This window comes from Chelonia mydas, chromosome 10 (assembly GCF_015237465.2).
Source record: "Chelonia mydas isolate rCheMyd1 chromosome 10, rCheMyd1.pri.v2, whole genome shotgun sequence".
Taxonomy (NCBI): Eukaryota; Metazoa; Chordata; order Testudines; family Cheloniidae; genus Chelonia; species Chelonia mydas.
Window position 1 is genome coordinate 73,389,671 of NC_051250.2, and position 26,644 is coordinate 73,416,314.

The 26,644-nt window shown below is 38.6% G+C and overlaps 1 long non-coding RNA gene across 1 annotated transcript; it reads right to left on the bottom strand.

Annotated features, from left to right (window-relative positions):
• Positions 1-3,870: 3,870 nt before the first annotated feature.
• Positions 3,871-23,704, bottom strand: LOC122461888. Its single transcript, XR_006284129.1, has 2 exons — positions 22,494-23,704; positions 3,871-7,718 (listed from the first exon to the last, which is right to left on the bottom strand). It is a non-coding gene; the product is annotated as an uncharacterized LOC122461888 (long non-coding RNA).
• Positions 23,705-26,644: the final 2,940 nt, after the last annotated feature.

Genomic DNA, 26,644 nt, shown 5'->3' on the forward strand with positions numbered 1-26,644 from the left:
AATACGCTTTTCATACAATGGTAGGATCAGTTTCAGGGAATGTGGGGCTTGCTTTAGAAGAGGGGGGGTTGGGAGACCACTTTTTCACTGAATTACCCATATAAGGAAAGACATTTTCAAAGTCTCATGGGTGTCGATGCATCTTTATATAACAAGCCAAGACCTTTATCCAAGAATTAAATAACTGTGGTATAGTTTTCAGCCACTTAATACTTTCCTTAAACACATTTTTTGTTGTTGGAACTTTAATAAATTTATAATTTCAACAAAGCACTAAATTTTCAAATAATTGTTTGAAAGAAAGATTTCATTTTCAGACATTTGACTGTTGGAGGGAGTTATATTATATATATATATATATATATATATATATATATATATATATATTAGGGCTGTCGATTAATCACAGTTAACACACACAATTAACTAAAAAAATTAACTACGATTAAATAAATTAATTGTGATCAATCGCACTGTTAAACAATAGAATACCAATTGAAATTTATTAAATATTCTTTGATGTTTTTCTATATTTTCAAATGTATTGATTTCTATTACAACACAGAATACAAAGTGTACAGTGCTAACTTTATATTATTATTTTTGATTACCAATATTTGCACTGTAAAAATGATAAACAAAAGAAATAGTATTTTTCAATTCACCTCATACAAGTACTGTAGTGCAATCTCTTTATCGTGAAAGTGTAACTTACAAATGTAGGGGGGTTTTGTTACATAACTGCACTCAAAAACAAAACAGTGTACAAGTTTACAGCCTACAAGTCCACTCAGTCCTACTTCTTGTTCAGCCAATTGCTAAGACAAACAAGTTTGTTTACATTTGTGAGATACTGCTGACTGCTTCTTATTTACGATGTCACCCGAAAGTGAGAACAGTCATTCACATAGCACTTTTGTAGCGGGCATTGCAAGGTATTTACATGCCAGATATGCTAAACATTCATATGCCCCTTAATGCTTCAGCCACCATTCCAGAGGACATGCTTCCATGCTGATGATGCTCATTAAAAAAAGAATGTGTTAATTAAATTTGTGACTGAACTCCTTGGGGAAGAATTGTATGCTTCCTGTTCTGTTTTACCTGCATTCTGCCATATATTCATGTTATAGCAGTCTTGGATGATGACCCAGCACATGTTCGTTTTAAGAACACTTTCACAGCAGATTTGACAAAATGCAAAGAAGGTACCAATGTGAGATTTCTAAGGATAGATACAGCACTCGACCCAAGGTTTAAGAATCTGAAGTGCCTTCCAAAAGGTGAGAGTGATGAGGTGTGGAGCATGCTTTCAGATGTCTTAAAAGAACAATACTACGATGTGGAAACTACAGAACCTGAACCACCAAAAAAGAAAATCAACCTTCTGCTGGTGGCATCTGACTCAGATGATGAAAATGAACATATGTCGGTCCTCTCTGCTTTGGATCATTATCAAGCAGAACCCATCATCAGCATGGATGCATGTCTTCTGGAATGGTGATTGAAGCATGAAGGGAAATATGAATCTTTAGTGCATCTGGCTCATAAATATCTTGCGATGCTGGCTACAACAGTGCAATGTGAACGCCTGGTCTCACTTTCAGGTGACATTGTAAACAAGACGTGGGCAGCATTATCTCCTGCAAATTGTAACCAAACTTATTTGTCTGAGCGATTGGCTGAAGTAGGACTGAGTGGACTTGTAGATTCTAAAGTTTTACATGGTTTTATTTTTGAATTCAGTTATTTTTTGTACATAATTCTAAATTTGTGAGTTCAACTTTCATTATAAAGAGATTGCACTACAGTACTTGTATTAGGTGAATTGAAATAAATGATTTCTTTTGTTTTTACAGTGTAAATATTTGTAATCAAAAATAAATATAAAGTGAGCACTGTACATTTTGTATTGTGCCATAATTGAAATCAATATATTTGAAAATGTAGAAAACATCCAAAAATATTTAAATAAATGGTGTTCTATTATTTGTTTAACAGTGCGATTAATCGCGTGATTAATTGCGATTAATTTTTTTAATCGCTTGACAACCTTAATATATATATAAAAATACACACACACACTTTACAGTCAATTTAATACTTGGAGAAGTTAGGGACCAACAGAACTGGTCAGAAACATCTGTGAGGAGTACTTCCTCATGTAGGCCTTAATTCAAGAAAACACTTAATCACACTTTTAAGTTTAAGCATGTGTGTTAGTGCTTCCAGGATAAGGATCCTTTCCTAAATTGGAGGCCATAGGGAATGATCCAACACCAGTTGAAGCCTGTAGAAAGGAGTCCTTTGACTTCAGTGCAATCTGGCCCTTAATTAACCATCCATATGGTATTTATACTATACTCAGATGGTAAACCGTAAAACTGTAAAGAATAAGAACATAAGAGGTCATTGTGCTGTAAAATAAAGAATTACTATTATTCGCAAGGTACTTCTTTTCTTTAATAATGGGTTGCTGTTTGGGGTTCAGATAAAATAAGTGCTCTGAGATTTTTTTTTTTAATTCTTCTTTTGCTTCTCTTTCCTTATGGCATGGCAAAGGATATGGTACATTTTCCTGAAAGCTCTATGCCCATTTTCAAATTTGTAGCAAATCTCCTTTTAATAGGTCTGCCTTGACATGCTTTCTTTAATCCAGTGAAAGATTGCACTGTTTAAAAGCTCCTGAAAGGTGATTGCTGTCCTTGAAATAGAAAGTGTAGTTTCAATTTAAACAACAAGAATCGCTTGCCGTTTGACTGAAATACATTAAGCAGTACAGTACAACGCCATGTGACTATCTCTTGTAATTGTCAGCAGATTGGCAAACTGACATATAATCCTGGCAAACTGGTATTTAATTGCTAAAATATGACTTTGTAGCAACTACAAGTATGTCTGGCAATGTCAAGCTATCCCATACCACGTGGCTAGTCTGCTTTCGAAATGAAGTTTTATACCAGTTTGCAGCTGCCATGCTCCTCCTGAACTGCAAGTAGAGAGACATTACTAGAAGAGACATCATTAACTGGGGCCTGTGAGTTGCAGGAGATGGCATTGCACTTTCCTGTTAGTTTAGCCAGACTTTCCAAGGTATACTCCAAAATGAAGTCAGACTATTATTATTTATAGTCTCTACTGTGGTTTTATTTAATGGTAGGTTTGCCTTTGTTGAGCTCAGAAAAAATCTCACACAGCTGGCAAAGGCTGGAAAATGAATCTTGTTTTCATTGGACTCACTAAAAGCCAAAACTGGGGTTTTCACCTTGATATTTAAATAATTGGAGGAAGTGGTTACAGCATGGGAGCCGAGAACCTTTTGTTTAATTCCCATCTCTCACACTGATTCATTATAAAGACCTTAGCCAAGTCAGTTAACTTGTGTTAGGTTATGTCTACACTGCAGTAAAACACCCCTCGCTGGCCAGAGTCAGCTGACTCAGGCCCATGGGGTTTGGGCTGCAGGGCTATAAAATTTCAGTGTAGACATTAGGGCTCTACATTGCAATTTTATAGCCCCTCAACCCGAGCCCCACAAGCCCAAGTCACCTGATACAGGTCAGCCCCCGGAGCCAGGGCTCCAGCCCAAGACCGAACATCTACACTGAAATTTTATAACCCCAAACCTAAACCCCATGAGCCCAAGTCAGCTGACATGGGCCAGCCACAACATAGACTTACCCTTTGTTTCTCCACTTCTAAAAGGGGTATCACAGTGCTTACCTACCTATCAAAGGTGTTGTGGGATTTCTTTAATTATGTTTGCAAAGATGTTTTTAGGTGTCAGAGGCTACAGTGCTGAGATCTATATAAGTAACTAGATAGATCGATAGCTAATGAGGAAAGACACTAAAGACATACAAAGTATTCTTAGTTTCTTACTGACAGCTTTAATGGAAATTATTGTAGGTAATTATCAAATATACAAGGAAACAATGTAGTAGAAGTGAAAACAGTTAAAATATTAAAAAGTTATCTTTTTCACATTTAAAGTGAAATATTAATTAACCAATAAAAAAATCTAGCATGTTATGAACTAATAAACAACTTACTCTTTTTTTTAAAATTGCAACACATTGTCTCACATCAAAATTGGGGTGGAGAAGGCAACCAGAACATAATATTACAATAACTTTATTTCTGTTGTACCAAATGACTGGTGCAGACAATAATTTTGCCCGTCAGCTTGTGGTACAGAGGAATGACAGCTGCCCACTGTACTACTCGTTAAGAGATGCATCCTGGTTAGCTGTTTTACATATATAACATACCTATGTGCTTCGCACAAACAGAAAGCAAATTTAATCCATAAAAACAAAACCCATTTCTGGAAGCACTTCCTTAATTTTTTGCAGAACTTCAGCAAAGTCAGAAATCAGTTAATTCTTTCATTTTTACCAATTTACAACAAGGGCCAGCCATCCAACAAGCTCATTGGATGGAAAAGATCCCATGGGGACAGACATATAACACATATGGTATGAAAAAGTTATTACAACTTTTTATTACTTGTTACAGGTCGGCATGGGGAGAGAGAAATATTCATCCAGTTTAAAGCTGTCATTGGTATATCTTTTTACTTTAGTTTAATCTGTTATTTTGCAAACTAAACAAACCCTCTGGTGGATTTATTTTTGAAGAGCTACAGATACATATAAAAAGTAGGAGCATTAACATTAGCAGAGCACAACGAAAATATCATTAAGAACTGTCTTGTAGGTGGGTCTGCTGTTTCTCATCGAACAAATGGAGCATATGTATTTGGAATTCTTATGTGTTGTTTCACTTTATGGCTCGCTTGTAGTTTCCATCTCTTGGCATCAGTGGAACACTTCCCAGGATGTTTTAAGTCACAGCCTCATACGCCTCTTCAGTGAGTTGTCAGAGTTTCTCCATGTAAATTTGTAAGTTTTTCTTTTACTCGGCATCTCTCCCACTCAAGCATAACCCTGGGCTGACTTGTAATGTGTCCTAATTGTATAGAAAGTCAAATAGTCTCTTAATGACTGGCTATAACCTTTGTTGTGTGTGCAAGTTGTTAATCCCTTTTTAATAGCTGTATTTGTGTCAGATGAGGTCAGACATGAATTCTTATTTGCCTTTGTTCCACTTACAGAAATCTTCTTTAAGATTCTTGGATGTTTTCATTCTAAGAAGGAGTGGAGCCCCACACAATACAAATGTCCCTGTGATCACACCTGTGCACGTATGTGTGAATACAGGCCTATAGACTGAATGTGTAGGCATACTGAATCATCATATACTATACATTTGTATATGTGTCTATCAACTGCTTGTTCCGTTAAACTGACCAGAAATAAACAACTAATTTATGAATCTAGTGAACACTAATGGCTCCATTCTGAATCTGATTTAAGAATGTCTCAATATCATCTGCTTGGCTAGGTTATAGAAACTGCCTTTCTTGACATCAGACATGCATAACCTTGTAGGGCCCTATAACAGAGATTTTGCTGGTCATGATTAATATCAGGAATGCCCAAGATACTTTACCGTGGATGTACATGGCCATGCAAAAGGATGAGAGTAAATTCCCACAACTAGGATTTACATTATGCTTTATTCCTCTACAGAGAGAAAGATAAAGAGCTGGGGACATTCTTCCACCTCATTCTCCATCTCTCCTTCATCCCTGGATTATGAAATTTATTTTGGCATCTACATTTATGTAGTTCACAATTATCCTTGTTTAACCTGTTCCTACCATGCAGTTATCAACTCAGATTATATTACATTATGGTAAACCATAAATACAGCCAGGAGAGAGAGGAGGGGCAAGAAACAAAGTTGCCCTAATCTCAAAGCACCATCAACTCTGCCTTCCTGCTCCAGAGCTCAAGTCTACTCCACATTTAAAACAGAAATGGGTAAAGCCAGCAGCCATACGTCCTTTCACTAAAATTAAGTAATAAACTGCAGGGCCTTAGCGTAATGTTGCGTGACCTTGTGGTCTCCTTAGTGGTGGAGTATCACAAACAGGCAAAGTCCCTGGAAAGCTGGATGGATGCTGGCGTGAACTCAGTAAACAGAGCATGTATTTTATTACTGAAGGGGGTACAGGAGCAGCTCCGCCCAGGAAGCTGGTACTACTTCTTCCCCCAAAGCAGGAAGCACAGGAAACTCAGGTTACTTCTTGAATCAGGGGTTCTTGCCATCTGGGAGGAGCCACACCCTTTAGGTGGCGCCTAACTGCCTATGGATGTGCCACACAATCATTCTGTTACGGTAATATACAATCAAAACTCTGTAGCTGCTTCCAGAGCAGGTGGGTGAGTTTATATCTGTTGCTGTTTTCATCGACCAGTTGTTAATAGTAATCCTTTATCTGTTAAAATGGTGGTGTGTTTTTCAGCCACCAAACCTCAAAGAGGACAACAGCTCAGAAGGAGAAGCGGGAGCTCAGCATGCCACATGACCTTAAAATACAGTAAATTATCTTGTATCTAAATGACTAATGTATGTTTCTGATTGTGTCTAGTGCTGTGCAAGCAAAGCTTAATGTGGTGTTTCGATTACTGTAATAGCTTTTGTTAATAAGGCAGTTTTCTCTGATTTTTTTTAAATTTCATTTTAGAATGAAAAGGAGCCCAAACAATGCTGTGGGGGGGACCCATTTTGTGGATACATTTCTTGAGTCTTTGATATTGTTTATATATCTGTTTACTAGGAGGATTATGTAATATTTGTACATGGTACCATAGATAGCCAATGAAATCTTATGCAGAGAGTATGAACTTGAGGCCTGATTTCAGGGGCTGTCGATACATTTGAAAATCCTGCCAAGAATCCCTGTCGCAGAGAACTTGCAGATGAGGTTAGGTATTTTATGACATGATGTAGGAAGAGATTACTTCGGGCAGAGGTTTAGAACTATATGAGGTTTTTATGGCTGTCTGTTTGAGTTTGTGGGGTGACTGTGGTTGTATGTTTATGGTTGTGGATGACTGCTACTTTACGTCTAGAAGAGGGACTGCTTGTGGTTACTGGTTTGAAAGCCAGCAATGAATCCCAGAAGTAGAATCCTCTATAAAGTGAGGATTACATGAATTACTAAAAAATGCCTAGGGTTTATAATTTATATGGCAGGATGGGTTTTCCCACATGGCTCCACAGACCTTATGTTCTTCTTAGCTGTACTGTGCTCTGGATGTGTGCTTGTGGGCCTAGGAGGGGCATTCATTTACATGGCTCTGGAGATTTCCAACAACAATGAACCTTTCCCCATGGAAACACACCATGCTGTGGGGCATCTTTCCCAACCAACTCGACTGAAGTGCATCTTGGGCTACCATTTTATTATGCACTTTTCTGTCTCGAAACAGCGAAATGGATTTAAGACTCATTTTACCAACAAACAAAAATAAAATCTAAAATAAAACTAAACTCAACTCAAAATAGTACATAAAATGACAAGGACCTGGTCATCTCCTGATATACATGGCCTGACTAAAGCACATATTTTGGTTTGGTAGGCATAGCAACTGTGACTACTATACTGAAATAACTGTATTAAAGTTGGTGAGTTGGATTGAGAGATGGAAGATGTGAGTTCTCTTTCTAGTCTCTTTAGTGGAAATCTGGATCAAGCCCAAAGCCAAAGTCAATAAGAGTCTTTACATTGAAGTCCATAGGTGTCTCTCTCACATTGGGAGGCTTTGGTTTATGCCTTTGGCCTCTCTTTTCTTCTGTTTCCCCATCTGTAAAAGGAGAATAATGATGCTTACTCACTTTTGTACAGTACCTTGAGATCTGTGGATGAAAAGTGGTATAGAACTTCTAAGTAGCAAACACAAAATAATGGTTTAAATTAAGACAGTGGACAAAATTGCATGAGCCCATTGCCTGGTTGTACAGACAGAGCTAAAGATGTCTCTCCCATTATGTGGCTATACAAGGACATCCCACAATAACACTCTCTGTATTCCCTGTTCTCTGGGGAGCACTGGGACTGCTCACTCTCACTCCTCCTCAAAAAGAGAATGCCAAAAAGGGGATCAAGGAGGAGTGGAGAGGAAAGGAGGTCATGGCAGGACCCTACATGTAAATCAATGTAGAGGTAAGATCCTAAGATGATGTAAATAGCTGTAGGTCTGTTGACAGTGGAGCTAGACCAGTTTATACCAGCTGAGCATCTGCCCCAGGATAGGTAATATAAGAGATGGCAGCCTGATCCAGAGAAGTAGAAAATTAGGAGTCAGGGTTCCAGGATTCTAATCCTGGCTTGGCCACTGACTCACACAGCATAGTCTTGGGCAGGTCACAACCTCTTTTTGTCTTTGCTTCTTCTTATGTAAAAAGGGAATAATAAATGGAACGTATTAAACTACTGCATGGAACAAAATGAGGATTAATTGATTAATGTTCACACAAGGCTTTGAAGGTGTAAGCAACACTATTATACATAAGTGATAAGTATCATTAAAATGTTGCCAAATAAATTTTGTTACATTTATGAAGCAAATTGCCTACGACAGTGAAACTCTGGAGACATTTTCTGGGCTCCTTCTGCTTTTGATATAGTCTTTCTAATCCTACAGTCCTGTTGTTGACATTCCAGCCTCATGCACACCCATCGACAATCTTGGAGCGTGTGTCCAGTGCTTTTTTTTTTTTTTGCTCCATCCGGCTTAGTTGGCAGATATTAATATGCCTCTGGAAAGTAAAACAAACTGAATAAAAGGAATCCTAATATGTCAAAGAAAAAATGACTGACCTCAAACTGAAATAGTATCTATGTCATCTGACCTTTGGAAAGATGGCTCCGTAGAAACCCCAGCTACCAAGGAGTTAATATATGCAGTGTAGTATAAGTATTTGGTTAATTTGCTTATTAAAATCACGAAAAGCTTTCGGCTCTTTGACACCCAAACAAAAGGCAAGCAATTGAGTGACTTTTGACCTGAGCTTATCAGATGACTGGTGTAATGCTGTCAAACCCTCATCACTGCATTCAAGTAAGGTCACATTTTATAGGTGTTTATGACAGTTTAAGGTTCATACTGCCTATCTTTGTCAACACTAGAATGATGCAGGTCAACTGGCCGGGTTAATGAGCCAGAGCACAAGAGAAAAAACATGGGAAACAGACTAATATCTAAATTAAAAATCAAATTGAAAGAACCTGTAAAACAAACAAGTTCTAACAAAGGCTGGGAAATCACAAGTCACTGGAGCTGGATTGAATACTTTGACTTCCACTTGTGTAATTGTATGTGGGAGTTAAACAATATTTGGGCACAGCAAAATTGTGGACAAAAATGTTACAAAATAGTTTGTGATACTTCCTGAGATTTCATTTTAGCCATGTTTGTGACCATAAAATAGTGTGCTTTCCTGAAATTTCACCAAAACAGTTCTTTCACTGCAAAAAGATGACAATTCACAAGTTGACACACAAATGGTCCTGTTTCATAGTGCAAATATTTTGTGAAAATTGGATTAGTCTCAAATTCACAGCAAAATGGCATAGGCTCAGATTTTGAGCATTTCAAATTGAGAATATCTGTGCCACATCCAAGCGCTATGGAAGTTAGTAACAAACAGAAAGTGATCATATTTTCAGAATCTCTGACACTTTTTGGGTGACATTTTTAGTGTAAAAATAAGCTGTACACAAGATAAAATTATACTTAAAATGTATATAGGTGTCATTACTGACAGTTTCTGCTTAAATAGTGATATTGGTCTATTTCTCAGAGGAGAGGATTTTTACCAATAACTTAATCTTCTGAATTTATTTATCATAAAACACCAAACATCCCATTAGCATTCAGTTTGAGCTAGAGAACATATTTGATAGTGGGTACACTCATGTGGCTTTGTTTTTTCATTCCAAACACCATTCATCATACAAAACGTTCATTCCTCTGGACTGTTTGTTCCTGGTAAATAAAGGACAAATTCTACTAGGAATAACAATATTCCGTGAACTAACATTCTGGACTTATAAAGTGAAATAATTTTTTGATTGATAAAATGAAAACCAGGACATTTCAGATGTCCTAAAAGAAGTTCCACTGTCCCAATAAAAATGGGTTGAACAGTCACTTTGCCCTTATAACTTGGGTCTCCTATAGACCTATCAATTTATCTTTCCCAGTGAAAATCACAGTACTATGTCGTAGCTGAAAATAAAGAGTTTTTTGCCCCCTTACGTGAGTTTTTGGCTGGTTGATATGGTGGGTTGGTTTGTTTGTTTATGCTTTTCCCTGAAGCGAAGATAATGGCCTTATTACAATGATTGTCTTAAAAGTTTAGTTCTTCCCCCACCCCTCACATTAGGACATCTTGGGGTTTTTTAGTGTTATATAAATGATATTGAAGTGAAATATACCATTATATATAATTTTTCCATGACAGCAATCACTGAAAGTTGTAGGACTATATCCATTGTTCAGAGGAAGTAGTGTACAAAATAAAATCCTAGCTTATCATATGAATCATAAGATCCATTAATCTCTGTATATGTTTGAATATTGTAAATCAGCTCTTCCTGATTTTATTTATATACACGCACGCACACACCCATACATATAAATAATGAATGTAATGCCACACTGATGGCCTTGGAGACTTACATGAATCTACAGAGAATCTTACATTAAGCTCACCTAGTGTAGCTATTCAGCACATATCCCTGCACACCAATGTAGACATGCTGTGAGGCTCCATGGTGGGTGGTAGGGAAGCCCGTCGAGCAAAGAAAAAGAAGTGCCTCCATACTACTTGTGTGTCTCTCATGGGCCCACATAGTGAGAAAGGTGGAGATGGAAGTGGACCAGTATTGGACCCATAGGAAACATATTTACATCAATCCCTATTGCAGCCTTTCACCCAAGTTGGGGTGGCCAATTTTTGCCTCCCTAACCTCTCCAGACATCACGTGCATATAAGGTCTGATCATTTAGGGAAAACCTTTTGCAAACCTCTCTTACACATGTTTTTAGTGATTTGGGCCCGAACTTAAAATCCTGAGGACCTTAACAATATTTTTGTTTTGTCTGAAATCTTTGGATTTCACTTTTGATAGAAAACAAGGTTATAATTTCATCTTCTTTTTTTTTTTAATGAATTGCATACATGTGGATTTATATGGGTTTTCGTGGAAAAATTTTAATAATAAATTATATAAGGAATAATTGAACATAAAGCTAGAAGAAATATAGAACAGTAGAAATATATGGAAACTCACTGAGTTATTGATGAAATAGACCATATGTCCTCTGACACCTTGGTTTGATGGAATGCCTCCTTAACTGCTTCCTTAATGCATCCCGTTGTGCCTAGGTGTGGGATGACATAAGGTCTGCCTCACTCCTTTAATATGCTTTCATCTCTCTCATTTACAAGCTGTGTGTCCTTGTTTGTTTGCAAGAATATTGGAAGAATATTGGAAGGGTAACTGTTTTATGGCAAGTAGTGCCAGGAGAAGGAGAAGAAAAGCCTCTCATTATTACAATAATTTTGCCAGAGACTGCCATAAATTAAAGGAATCCAACTCTTCCCCTTTCTCTTAATTGGAAGGGGGTTAAAGGATTTGAAAGTACTATTTCTTCACTAAAATATAGATTTTTTTTCCAGAAAGTTTCTTATAAACTCCCCATCTTGATATAGGTTCTATTAACACAAAAGTTACAGGCTTCCTGGAGTCTCTGTACTTTGAATGATCTTACTTTATCTTATTTAAAGTACTTTCCACTGGTATTTCCAATTATTATTGTCAGGATCTCAGTCAAGGATGGTGCCTGGGTTGGAGGGCACATGGTCCGAGTTCAGTCTAAAGGGTCAAGGCCAAAAGCAGCAGTCCACACTAGCTTCATAGGATCTGGTCAGAGTCAAGTTTGATGAACCGCACTGGGTTGGAACCAAATGAGTCAGCCAGAGTAGGGTTAGTAGTCCAGAGGCAAAATGAGATGAGCAGAGCAGGAAATCAGGAAGCAAAAGTGAGGCTAGGTGTCAGGAGCTGGGCTGGGGTCAGGAACCAGGAGGAAGGCCGTGTATCAGGAGTACACAACAAGACAGGAGATATTCCAGATGACTAGAAAAAGGGCAGTCTAGTGCCCGTCTATAAAAAGGGAAATAAGGACAACCCGGGGAATTACAGACCAGTCAGCTTGCCTTCTGGAAAAATAATGGACCAAATAATTAAGAAATCAATTTGCAAACACCTGGAAGATAATGAGGTGATAAGTAACAGTCAGCATGGATTGGTCAAGAACAAATTGTGTCAAACCAACTTGATAGCTTTCTTTGACAGGGTAACAAGCCTTGTGGATAGGGGGAAGCAGTAGATGTGGTACATCTTGACTTTAGTAAGGCTTTTGATACTGTCTCTCATGACTGTCTCATAAACAAACTAGGGAAATACAACCTAGATGGAGCTGCTATAAGGTGGGTGCATAACTGGTTGTAAAATCATTCCCAGAGAGTTATCAGTGGTTCACAGTCATGCTGGAAGGGCATAATGAGTGGAGTCCTGCAGGGATCGATTCTGGGTCTGGTTCTGTTCAATATCTTCATCAATGATTTAGGTAATGGCATAGAAAGTACACTTATAAAGTTTGTGGATGATACCAAGCTGGGAGGGGTTGAAAGTGCTTTGGAAGATAGAATTAAAATTCAGAATGATCTGGACAAACTGGAGAAATGGTCTGAAGTAAATAGGATGAAATTCAATAAGGACAAATGCAAAGTACTCCACTTAGGAAGGAACAATCAGTTGCACACATACAAAATGGGAAATGACTGCCTAGGAAGGAGTACTGCAGAAACGGATCTGGTGTCATAGTGGATCACAAGCTAAATATGAGTCAACAGTGTAACACTGTTGCAAAAAAAGCAAACATCATTCTGGGATGTATTAGCAGGAATATTGTAAACAAGACATGAGAAGTAATTCTTCTACTCCACTCTGCACTGATTAGGCTTCAGGTGGAGTATTGTGTCCAGTTCCAGGGGCCACATTTCAGGAAGGATGTGGACCAACTGGAGAAAGTCCAGAGAAGAGCAACAAAAATGATTAAAGGTCTAGAAAATATGACCTATGAGGGAAGATTGAAAAAATTGGGTTTCTTTAGTTTGGAGAAGAGAAGACAGAGGGGACATTATAACAGTTTTTAAGTACATAAAAGGTTGTTATAAGGAGGAGGGAGAAAAATTGTTCTTCTTAACCTCTGAGGATAGGACAAGAAGCAATGGGCTTAAATTGCAGCAAGGGCGGTTTAGGTTGGATATTAGGAAAAACTTCCTAACTGTCAGAGTGGTTAAGCACTGGAATAAGTTGCCTAGGGAGGCTGTAGAATCTCCATCATTTGGGGATTTTTAAGAGCAGGTTGGACAAACACCTGTCAGGGATGATCTAGATAATACTTAGCCCTGCCATGAGTGCAGGGGACTGGACTAGATGACCTCTTGAGGTCCCTTCCAGTTCTATGATTCTATGAACAAGGTCTGTCTGAACAGCAGGCTGGAGATGCACCTAGTTACACAAATAACCTCCAGGGTGTTTTATCTGGGCCCTAAATAGTGTGCTTGGGCCAATCAGGGAACGTGGTAGGTTCTGTCAATCAGGACCTCTTTGAGCAGGACATCTTGTGGTACTTGAACTCATAGGCTGCTGTTCCCCACTTGACAAGAGTGTCCGGTTGTGGTGTGGACAAGGCAGCCACCCAGAAGCCTCCAGACTCATGGATCCTTCCTATTAATAAATTTATTAATTATTATTATTATTATTCCCAATCAGGATCTGACCCTCATTATGCTAGCTTCTAAACAAGCAAGTAATATATAAGAAGATACTGTCCTGCCTTAAAGAGTTTATGATCTAATTTAAGACAAGATACAAGTGAGCTTGACAAACGCTCAACACAAATTCAAAATGTAAACATACTACAGATAGGAAAATGGCCATAAATTCCTCTATCAAAGATAATACCTATCAATGTCTCTCTCACAGTCATGAAACATGTCAGACAGTATGTACATATTCAGTGGAATGCATGTTTTGTTGTTGTTGTTGCTGCTGAAATTCCAAATCCCATTTTTTTGTTGTGTAGAAGAATATATATGGACCAGGAAAAAAGAGATAAGAAAAATGCTCCTGATTCAAAGAAATGAGGGATATGACTCCTGTGTGTTTTCTTTCTGTGATGAATCTCGCACACCTGGGGATGCTACTAATTAATAAATAGTAAAATAACACGGCCTTGGCTCAAACGCCATCTTTTTCTGTATAAAGAATATAGAAATTAAATAAAACAAACACATTTTTTCTCTGCTTTTACAAGAAAATACAAGAGTGTCTCCTCTTGAGGTGATGATCGCTGTAAGAGTGAAAACTGGAGGTTTTGTACTTAGGACATGAGATTGAGACTCAGGTGACCTGGATTCAAGTCCTGGCTATGTGGGACTTTGGCAAGTCACTTAATTTCTTTGTCTCTCAGTTTACTATTTGTTGAATGGGGATAACATTTCCCTTCTCTGAGTCTTTGACTTGCATATTCCGATTGTAAGCTCTTCGGGAGGGACTGCATCTTTCTGTGCTTCCATACAGCACTAATCACAATGAGGTCTCTATCTCAGATAGAGCCTCTCGGCACTATGTAACACAAATAATAAATAACAATGTGTCTTGAGTCTAGACATGAGCCATTTGCTGAGATAGGACTCAAAGGCCACATCCTCAACTGGTATAAACAGGCAAAGCTCCATGGGCTTCAATGTAGCTACACTGGTTTACAGCAGCTGAGAATATGGGCCAAGGGTCAGGACCTTAAGTTTCTGTGTGATTCCCCTTTCAGGTATTGGAAAAGATGGCATGGAGTGGCATGAAGTAAGTAAAATAGCCATAAATGTATCCCCTAAAGATAACACCTCTCCCAGTTTCTCTTTCAGTCTTTGTAAAATTAGACATGTTGAATGTGAGAGAGGATTGCCTATCTGTCTAAGCATAATCGCTGAAATATCTGGACTGCTTGGAACCACAGCTTGAACACGGACAGGCTTACCTCAGGCCTTCATTCTTCCGAATTAGATACACTGAGTTTCACGTGGTTTACAGAGTGGACTTAACTCAGTCAAGACCTTAAAAGAGCTTCTCCCGTCAACATAGTGTTGTCTACACCAGGGATTAGGATGGTATAACTACATTGCTCAGGAGTTCTTCACACTCCTGAGTGATGTGGTTCTACCGATATAAGTTTGTAGTATAGACCTGGCCTCACTCTAATGGGAATCTGCCCATGAATAAGGGTACATGTATGTGTCTCTGCAGAATCAGATCCACTGAGTCTTATCTTGTAGAACCTTAAGGCTGAAGTCAATGAAGCCACCTGCACATTAAATTACATACATGCTTAAATCTTTGCAGGAACAGGGCTATAGTTTGTAAAATACTTTGGGATACTTCAGGATGAAAAGTGGTGTACATATAGGTAAGTTATTTATTATCATCATCAGGAGCAACAAGAAAATCACCGGTTTCAGAGTAACAGCCGTGTTAGTCTGTATTCGCAAAAAGAAAAGGAGGACTTGTGGCACCTTAGAGACTAACCAATTTATTTGAGCATGAGCTTTCGTGAGCTACAGCTCACTTCATCGGATGCATACTTCACAGTATGCATCCGATGAAGTGAGCTGTAGCTCACGAAAGCTCATGCTCAAATAAATTGGTTAGTCTCTAAGGTGCCACAAGTCCTCCTTTTCTTTTTAAGAAAATCACCATTATCATATATTTCTATATATATATATATAGAAAATCATCATATATTATTAAGTATATAACTGGATGTTCATAATGAGTCATGCAATTATTTTGTCTGTTTTTAAAACCTGTTAATACTGGCAGATTGTAAAAGAAAGAAGAAAGAAAAAGAAAAGGGAATGCTACAGTATATGGAGATCTGCATTTAGTTTGTGCAAACAAATTAAAATCAGATATGGAAAGAAATAATTCCCCTAAGACAGAATTACTGAGTATACACACTCACCAAAATTCTCTCGTTAGATGAAGTCAGTGGGAAATGTGCGTGTGTGTGTGTTTTTGGCCCATTACATCTTTCCTTACAACTTATTATTAATATAAATCCAAAAACAGAGAGCATATCTATTCAAAAATCTCCAAAGACCTCTCCTGAGCAATATGAAATCTTATGGAAAATGATTTCTAATATCACAGAAAACATTCTAACACATTAAATACAATTGGGAATGTACTATTGAAAATATTACTTATTGCACACAAATGAAGGAAATAATCCAGTTCATTCTAATGGGAAAATATTTCTTCCACTGCTATGATTTTGCCGGCTATAAAGATGATTAATGCCCCAATTCAGTAAGGTCCTTAAGCACATGCTTCTGTCTATCCCTATTCAGCAAAATGCTTAAGCTCAGGATTTAAGCACATGCTTAAAGGCCAGATCTTTAAAGGCATTTAGGCCTAAAGAGGTAGGTAGGTGGCAAGGGGGATTTTCAAAAATGCCTAGGCACCTAACTCCCATTTGATTCATTGAGTTTAATGGGAGTTAGGCACCTAGGCACTCTTTAAAATCCAACTAGGTTCCTATCTGCATCTTTAAGCAGTTAAAACCTTTATAAATCTGACCCTAAGTGCTTTGTGAGCAGCGATGCACTGTCAAATCAGATGCTTAGTGTTTTAACAAAGAAGATTCCAGTCCTTTTGTTAGGGTAATATTTTTACGTGGAATTGTAACTCTTATTTTAAAGAGAAACAATAGCAAAGACAGATATTTCATGCCAAGTGACATGACAACATTTATTGCCTATCCCTTCTAATTCCCTCCCTGCTTGAATACACCCTTAAATCCTAAATCACAGAAGTCCATGCTAATTTCTGTGCTAATTGTTGTGTTGGAGATGTCAGAGTTAAAGGCCAGAAGGGGCCACCAAATCATGTAGTCTGACCTTGTGTATATCACAGACCACCACCACTACCCATCAGGCACAGACCAGGCAGGCAGGATGTGTGTGGTTAACAGGGAATAGGCATGGGAAGTGGGAAGCACGTGATACAAACACAGCATAAGGAAACACATTTCTCTCTCTCGACAGCAGGCACGTACGAACAAATGCCTGTGGCTGAAATAACATTGTTCGGTGAGGCAACATCCCTTATGGAAAGATGCTATTTGAGGAAAGAATGCTCAGCCGCAAGAGCAATGCAAGGCTTGTTGGCCCTGCAGGAGAAGAGAAGCATCCACCAGTGGAGATGAAGAGAGAATGGAGGCTGAGAGGTAGAGTTGGAGTGAGGACAGGTCAGACACAGGCCCCCTTAGAGGTCCAGAGAGGCCCAGGCCACTTCCAGCTTTTGAGGCCCCTAGCCATAATAAAAACAAAAAATGACGACACATGGTTTAATCTTGTGCCATCAGAACCAATATGTTTTTATTAATATTTATGAACATTTTTAACTCTTTAATATAACAAAATCTATATCAGTTAAGAAAAAAAATGATGTCTTTTACCAAGTCACATCTCTTATTTGTTTAAATATGCAGCTCTAAGCTGAGAGAGTGTGTCACCTTTTGGTCCGTTAGGAATGTGCACAAAAACAAGTTGCGAAACTTATCCAATGCCAAAAAATTCACAAGTGTCTACATTTGAGGCCCTCTCTGAGCTTGAGGCCGAGGCCAAATGGCCCTCCTGGACCGACCCTCTGATTGGCCCTGGTCAGACACATCCTCATTAGTCATCCAAAATCTTGGGAGCAGCCAGGAAGGGCTAGAGCTGTGGCAAATCCAGCATTTCCCAAGCTGATTTATGGTGGATACATGTTAACACTGGGTTATGCAGACAATATCATTCCCATGTCTTGCTGAATTCAAGCAAATAACCTGTTTGTTTCATATTAGTTGTCAGTTTCTTAAATGATGATATAATCACCTTTGGGACAGAAGCATTTACAGTGAATGGGGAGGGATTTACACTTTGTATGTGAAAGTGGATAGATACAGTAAAAAGGGCAATACACTGTTTATATAAATACTTATTTTAGATAACTAGACTTTCAAAAGCAAGAGAGAGAAAGAGAGATATATATGTTGGTACCAGCTGCTCTCAAAAAGTTTGTCGCTGGAAGTTTGGAAGGAGATTGAGGTTTTGCCATGTTGTTCAGATGTTTGTTGCAACTACAGCTGGGCAAATTGTAACAAAATCACTTTGTTGAGGCATTTCACTACTTTTTCACAAATTGTTCACAAACATTATTTTCTGCAAATAGTGTTCAGTGTTCTCTTAAATAGTTCACACACATACCAGGCTGGCAACAAGCTCGTTCACTAGAATATTTATGGAAAGAGATCACAAAAGGGGTGTGAATTCAGTCATAAGGAATTTGTCTAAAGTTTCAAACGAATAATCTGATTTGTTTTTTACAGGAGTCACCCAGCTGTAGTCACAATAGATCCCGCCCATTCTGCTGTCAATAAGGATTATACGCACTATAAAAGAAGCCTAACCCCCACTTCCTCTTTGAAATGATTGGTTGATCTTCTAATGGCCAGTCAATCCCTGAAGAAAATGCTTTTTATTTTGGCTAAAGTCCAACCCTAGCTTTGCAGTAAAAACAAATAATAGCACCTGTAGCTAACAACTAGCAACCCAAGCAAAAATGGTATGAAACCTGGGGGCACTTAACTCAGTTGTGTAGGCATAAAAAGCTAAACCATACATTAAGGCCAAAAATATGAATGCACATACAAATATTTGTCCTTGACATACTTGGTAGAGCACACGAAGGATACATAATCTCTCAATATCTGAAAAAAATCAATCTTAGTTCCTTCAAAGTTTTTAGGTTGTGCCTAGAGACTAACCAAAATCAATACCATGTTGTGCTAGGCACTGTACAAAAACAGAGTAGTAGACAGTCCTTGTCCTAAAGAGTTTAAAATCTAAAGGAAATGAGACATACATGCAGAGTAAACAGTGTGATGGCTGCAAAAGTTCCATTTTTATTTTGGTGGGTGTGGGAGTAGTTAGGGTGGATTAGCTAAGTAAAAAGATATGGGAAGGGAGAAACCTGAGGGAGACAGAACAGGTTAGAAGAGGGAGGAGAGGAAGATATAAGGGGCAAGTATGGAGGTGTTGATATAGATTCATAGATACTAAGGTCAGAAGGGACCTTTATGATCATCTAGTCTGACCTCCTGCACAACGCAGGCCACAGAATTTCACCCACCCACTCCTGCGAAAAACCTCTCACGTATGGCTGACTATTGAAGTCCTCAAGTCATGGTTTATGAATTCTTTATAATGGGGCATATATACAAAGTAAGGCTGGGTGGCAAATTTCCTGTCCTGCAAGAATTTTTGAGATTTAAATTTTTTTTCCCATCCCAAATCAGGATGAAAAGTCAAAATCTCAAATTTTTGTGACCCAACAAAGAAACAGAACAGACATTTTTGGAAGTCATTTTGAACCAAAAAAAATAAAAACTTTTTAGTTTGAAAATATTAAAACAGGATGTATTGACAATTTTGAAACAATTTATTTTTATTTTATTTTATTTTTAGTCAAAAAATTTGTCAAACCCAATCCCTTTTCATGAGCCATTTGGCTTTGATTTTTTGGTGAAAAGAGTATTCATTTTAAAAAATCCCAACCTCGTTCATTTCAATTTGGGTTTAATAACCATCAAATCAGCATTACCAGATAGTACACCCTTAAGATTCAAACTGACCCGACAGGTTTTGACACAGCTGTAGACTGTGTGTTATTGTGCTCTATTTTCAAACCAGTTTTTCTTGTGGTCAACAAAAAGTCAATTTAAAAACAATTAAAAAAAGAAGAAGAAAACAGATTGAATTTTTGGTGCCAGAATTCTAGCATACAGTTGCACACTTGAATATTTTTATATTTCTCTGCACATATTCAAGTAATTAGGTAAAATAGTCCCTATATTAAATAATACAGATAAAGTCAAGGGAACATCAAGTATACCCCAAAGATTACTTTTACTGAATTTGTCTGTCTGAAGTCACATAAACAAGGACATTGTTAAAGCCATTTTGTGTGGAGGAGAACTGTAACATGGAATGTACTTATGACCACTTACTATTAGTTAAGTGGTATTAGTTAAAGAAGTATTCCAAGATCCCAGTGCTGCAAACCTAACTGCTTTCATATAGGATTTCACATACAGTTCAGGAAAACACAAAAGCACGTGCTTAAGTCTATCCATATTCAGGGCTGCCCTTAAGCATATGCCTAAGTTCTGTTTGACTTAGACATTTTTTCTTCTTCACATACACTGGCCACCTCTTCAGGCTCATCACCATCCTTTTCCCACCAAACCTAGAGAATGCTTCCCTCTTAGTTTCAACTACTACTACTATGTACTAAAGGTGCTAGTTCTCACTGGACCTTATGTGTGGGGGTGGATAGCCTTCTGGATTGTCAATGCTTCAAAACTCTTGAATGTAGTTAAAGCTAGTGGAATAATTCATCGTCAATAACATTGGTTGTAATTTTTGGTATTTTTAATCAAGTAATTGAATACAGATATTTCTGCATTGTCGACTCCTTCTAAACAGGATACCTGGGGAAATACCAGAGGTTTGCTTTACCTCATGTACCAGCTACCTGAGACATCAGTGAAACAGTTACAATAAATAGCTTTTTGCCTGTATGTATTTTTCCTGTCTGCCCACCTTGCTTTCACACCTCTCAAACTTAGTACTTTTCAGTGCTTTTTCATCTTCAAAGCGCTTCACTAATATTAATTAATTAATCTTCAGAAAATACCCCTGTAAAGTATTATTATCTTTAAAAAAAAAAAAAGATGAAAAAAACTGAATCAGAGATGTTCCATTCTTCACCTAATGTCAGAGAGTTACAGGGCCAGGTTGTCTAGCCAGGTTGAGGCACTACTGAGTTGGCACAAAGGAGGCATAACAACACCACAAATGGCCAGTGGAGAATTCTCTTGGCATAGAGGAACGCCCTGATGATATATCAGCAACGCAGATTGGTCTTGTGCCTCTGAATCCCACTTCACCATCTAAGGGCTAGGGCGGAGCAGGCATGGTAATACTCTGCCATGCCAATCCTTCACAGTGTAGGCTCCATTGAGGACCCTAAGCCAGTGGCAGAAATTGAAGCTACATCATGGCCAGGTCTAACCCTGAGAATTAGGAAGCCAATTCCAGCTCCCTGAGCGGGGATTGAACTCACTTATCTGTGGCTTAGTTCTGTTGCAAAAGCACTGATATTTTAAGGAATATAAAGGGAAAATTCATCTCCTACCCAGACCCAGATCTGAAAAGTCACATCTGTTGGGCTAACTGAAAACAAGTTTAGCCCATTTACTAATTATAGCTGACCACACTTTATTAGAACTAATGAGGCCTTACACCATCCAAAACAATTTTATTTTAGGGTGGGAAAATCTTTCAGAAACATAGACTTTTAAAAAGTGACAAAGATAAAACTTTGTAAAGAAGGAGGGGAAATCAGCAAGGGGAAATTGCCCTATCTAGGTTAAATACATATTTTGGTATATATACCACTTACGCAATAAACCCTAATGGCTTCTTCAAAAGCCATTAAGGAGTATTAAGTAAATACACAATTTGGTACGTGAGCTAATTTTGAAAGCACATTATTCTGTTTACAATGCATTCTTTCAGGTCTGAAATCTATTCCTCTGAAGTGCCTAAGTAGTGACTCAGAAATGGATCCTTAATCCACAGCAAGGCAATCACCTCCTAAAACCAGACTGGATGTATATGAGTTTACCTAGATGGTTGGAAAAAAAAAAAAGAATCCAAATGAAATATTAACCAGCTGAGTGTTCTCCAGTGTACTGAGTCTATGAGACAAAACATACCTCCAATGATACTCTATCCACCTAATATGGAACATGCCATTTGCAATACCGACAAATGTGAGTTCCGCATGTGGGGGCTTGCTCCCACAAATAGCAGAAAAGGGGTGAAAAGAATGCTTTTCTGCTATGGAGTCTTCCAAATGGTGTTTCAGGAGTTTTTGTATTAGAAAGTGTGTCAATTCCTGTAGTAAACAACAACAGTTACTACTTACAGATGAACATGAACCAAAATCAGTGATCCAAACACTCAAACTTTGGAAAAGTTTAGAGCTAGGTCTCAGCTTTGCTGCTCGTCACTTACCTAACCCACTGTCTGCTGATCTCAAATTCCCTACCAACTTCAACTTTAATATTCACTATCTTTAATATCATAATAGATCACTAACATGTCCTTATTTAGATTGTAATATCTTTGGGAGAGAGCCCATGTTTTCATTATATGTGTGCACATCACCTAGCATATTGGGTCCCCAATCCCAGGTTGTGTCCTCTGGGAACTGCTGCAAATATTATTAATAAAATAATAAATTTACAAACTGAGAGAGCTACATGAGTTGCCCAAGGTCACAAAAAATTCAGTGGCAGAGATAAGAACAGACTCCACAAGTGTTGACTCCTACTCACCTGTTCCAACCACTAGACCACACTCCTTCTTTCCTCCACAATCCAGTGGTTATATGGTGACAATGTATGCAAACTGTGCACATGTATTTGAAGGAGAATATGAACTTCTTTTTCTGTAGGGAAACAACTACGCGGTATGGTTTAGTTAGAGGAGTATCGATGAGACATGATTATTGCAGAACAATCAGTCTGATGATCATTATTGCATTGTTTAATGAGGGTTTTATGCATGTGTGTGTGTATGTATGTGTGTGTATGTATGTGTGTGTGTGTGTGTGTGTGTGTATTTGAAAGGGTTGATTAAAACTAAAAAGAAGGGCATGATCTAATGGTCTGAGCACAGGTTTGGGAGCCAGGAAATTCTGTGTTCCAAACCCAACAGTGACATCTGTTTCCTCAGGAAATTCACTTTACTGCTTTGAGCCTCCATTACCTTGTCTCTGACATGGCAACAACACTCACCTCACAAGGGTGCCATAAACATTACTTAATGTTTGTAAAGTGCTTTGAAGACTGTGTTACATATGTGTTATGCTTTTTTTTAACACAAAACAGTTATTAAACATATAGTATTATTGGACTGAGAATACATTTTATTTATACTCCACATTGTTCCAGGAGTATTCTACCGTACTTTCCTATCTACCTATGTATATGGTCCCCATCTATCCACCTTAGGTCTTTACTTAGCTCTCATCATTATCATATCTGAGCATGACACAATCTTTATTGTATCTATGCTCAAAATGCCCCTGTGAGATAGGGAAGTGCTAATATCTCCATTTTACAGGTGGGGAATAGAGTCACAAAGAGATTAAATTACATGCCTAAGATTATGTAGGACGGCTGTGGCAGATTTGGCAATCAGATCTCACTAGTTCCAATCCATTGCCATAACCACAAGGTAATCTTTGAAAAGGCTTGATGGTAATAAAACTGCATATTAAAACACCAACAACACACAAGATTAAAATCAATATAAAATGCTCCATTAATAAAAACAGATTTCTTTGTTTTAAATGCCTCATGTTTTTCAGTCCAGGAATGGGCTGGGAGGGCTAGATCAAAGCAATCATACAAATGTTAAGCAAATGAAGTTGTAAAATCTTTATCAAGCGTTGCTCAACTCTTCAAACCATATGGAGCATGACTGCTGGGCTTCATATAATGCCCTGAATGTTTTTCATTTTCTATTTCACTGTTCACAGCAAAAGCACAGTACTGTAATCCCATCCTTCCGTTAACTACCAATTGTTTCTTTTGCCAAACTTTTCGTTAAAATATCATTTTTATGAAGGATTACGTTATAGAGTGGAAAACTGTAAAACAAAAAAAAATATGGATATCCATTATACATTTACAGAGGTTTCTCCATTGTCTATATCTGTGTTTTATAGTTCATTCTAGACAAAAGATATTATGTTAATAGTGCTATCATTTAGAACTTTAGTTCACTATTTTGTTTTTATCTTTTGGTGGAAAGAATGACATTTTTTCCTCCCGGGTAATGGGCAATCCTAGAAAGGGGTTAGGCTTGAACAAGTGCTCTATAGTTTGGATGCTTCACTGAATCATAACTACAGATGTGAAGGTCCCAACCTCCCACACACCAGAGCTACTCAACACAACTCAACTCCCACATCATCCGGGCCCACGTGACTCTTTCTTTTCCTGGCCAATCTTTAGAAATTCTTCCAACTGCCCTGCTTCTCCAGCTTCCATGAGTCAACTCCAGCTCCTCTGACATCTCATCTCAGAGGTGGAACAAGAAGAAATGGGGCTCAAGTCATGTCAGGGAACCACAAACTTATCTTAAGTACCCCAAAACACTGTCTCTTGACCTTCCTTCCACCAGAGCAGCTCAGTCCAGTCCACCACAGAGTGACAGTCCTTGCTCTGCATTCAAGCCCTCCTGAACGCCAGGCTGAATCCGAGGATCTACCATGAATCCGTGCTTGCTCTACGTAATCACACTTTGACCCTCCACCTGACTTTTGAATTTATGTTGTGGAGTGCAGCTGACTTTGGAGCCTCTGTTTCCAAGTTTTGCAGCACAATCCTACCTGGGCATCCTCAATTCAAACAAGATTTCAAACTGGTGATATTACATCCCAGTACAGAGTAGCTGGATTTATGGATAGAAGTGAGCCAGGGGACAGAACAGTAAATGGAGACCAGAGGAATTGAGATGATAGGGGATCAGGAAGTCAGAAAAGCAGCCTGGTGACCATGAGCAACTGTGAACCATCTGTATCCCGGGCCTCCTTAACTAACTGATCTGAGTCTTTTTAATGGTTATGGGTGGGGAACTGTCTGTTTTTACTGTATGAGAAATGGCTCACCTCTCCCTAATTTTTCTGATACCGAATCACACTCACAAGTAATTAAATACTGGACCCCGTCTGTTTTCTTCTCTCTGACTGGTGACTATAAACTGATATTTTAATAAGGCAAGAGCTATTTGCAGCAAGACACAACAACTGTTACTCTTCTTTGGTCCATTCTTTTTAGATCGATTGTGCATTGTCTTTTTCAGAGGGGACGCATGCGGGGGGCAGGCAGGGTTGGCCACACCCCTCCCCCAGATTTGCTTGGCTTGTATTGAGCATTCTCACAAGTACTGAGCATGCTCAGTAACACTGCTGAAGCCACTGCCCTCACTCCGCCCACCCCCACTGTCGGCAGGCCCGGGTCGCTTCTGATCTTTTCTATGTTCTAGCTATATGAGGCAAGGGAGGCTTCTGAGCTCTCAAATCAACCTTCCCTCTCCAGCAAAAAAAGAGGTGGCTCCATTCAAAGGAGTTATGGGAGGCATCATCCTCAGTTTCTCTGTGGTCTCAAGGGAGGTTAAGAATTCAATGGGCATAAAGACTATCTAAACCCTAGCGTCATCCCCTCCAAAACATGGTGGAAGCACGTTGACAGGGTGGCATTATCGCTGACTGTAACGTACCTGTTCCGTGGATAAAAATCTTGAACTGTTCATAATATGGTAGATGAAACAAAGCCTTAAATAGCTGTGCGTAGCTACTTTAAACTTTTTTCCCTTGAAGGAAGTGATCTTTGTCAATCTAACGTATGAAATTTACACACAGTCTAGGTACGTAAAATACGGGGATTGGAACTAGTGGTGGGCGAGCTGAGTGAAATCTGAAATTGGGTTCTGTTGTTGATCACAAAGACAGACAAATCTGCAGAACATAAACACAGCCTCCACCTTCTGCTTCCACTCTAGGGATGTGACCTTATGAGTCAGAAGAATTCTGAGCCAGAAGTATGTGATACGGTTAGCTTTGTAAATGACTAAAGACTTGTTTCAAAATGTGGTGACTCTGTTCCACACCTCCAGAGCTTTGCTTTGAGTTTAAAGGTTCAAGCAAACCCCAACACAAAATGCAACTGAAATGACTAAATTCTACCTGGTTTGGTGGCTTGATGTGTCATTGGGAATGATTATTTTATGAATAGTGACAGCTGATCTAAATCATGAAGCAAAAGTAGATGCAACCATCCTGGTTATATGGCTACATGTGGGCAAGGAGAAGAAAAGGGGAAACATGAGGCAGACCTTCCTCTGTCCCTCACGTGGCGATGGCTTCACAATGGCTTGAAGTATAGAATGGCAGGGCGATTTTTACAGCGTTGGGTTCATATTCAGTGTGTAAAATCCAAGCACCATTTGTGCAGCACCATAGTTGGTATTAACAGTGGGATTGCTTGTGTAGACCCGCTGCCTTATTGAACACCATGTTATCAGACTCTGCTCAGAACAAGTGAAGGACCTGGAAGGAAGCTAAGGCACTCGATGACAACTCAAAAAAACTGTGTTCAATTCCCAGCTTTGGTACGTACTTTCTGTGTGACTTCTATTCCCCATTTGTAAAATGGGAATAATAATGCATCCGATGAAGTGAGCTGTAGCTCACGAAAGCTTATGCTCAAATAAATTGGTTAGTCTCTAAGGTGCCACAAGTACTCCTTTTCTTTTTGCGAATACAGACTAACACGGCTGCTACTCTGAAATACTCCCTTTGTTTGTTTTGTCTAAGTAGATTGTAAGATCTGCAGCTCAGGAGCTGTCTCTTAGTCTGTGTGCAACCTAACACTGGATCTTGGTTGGAGCCTTTATTTGCAATTTTAATACTAATAAT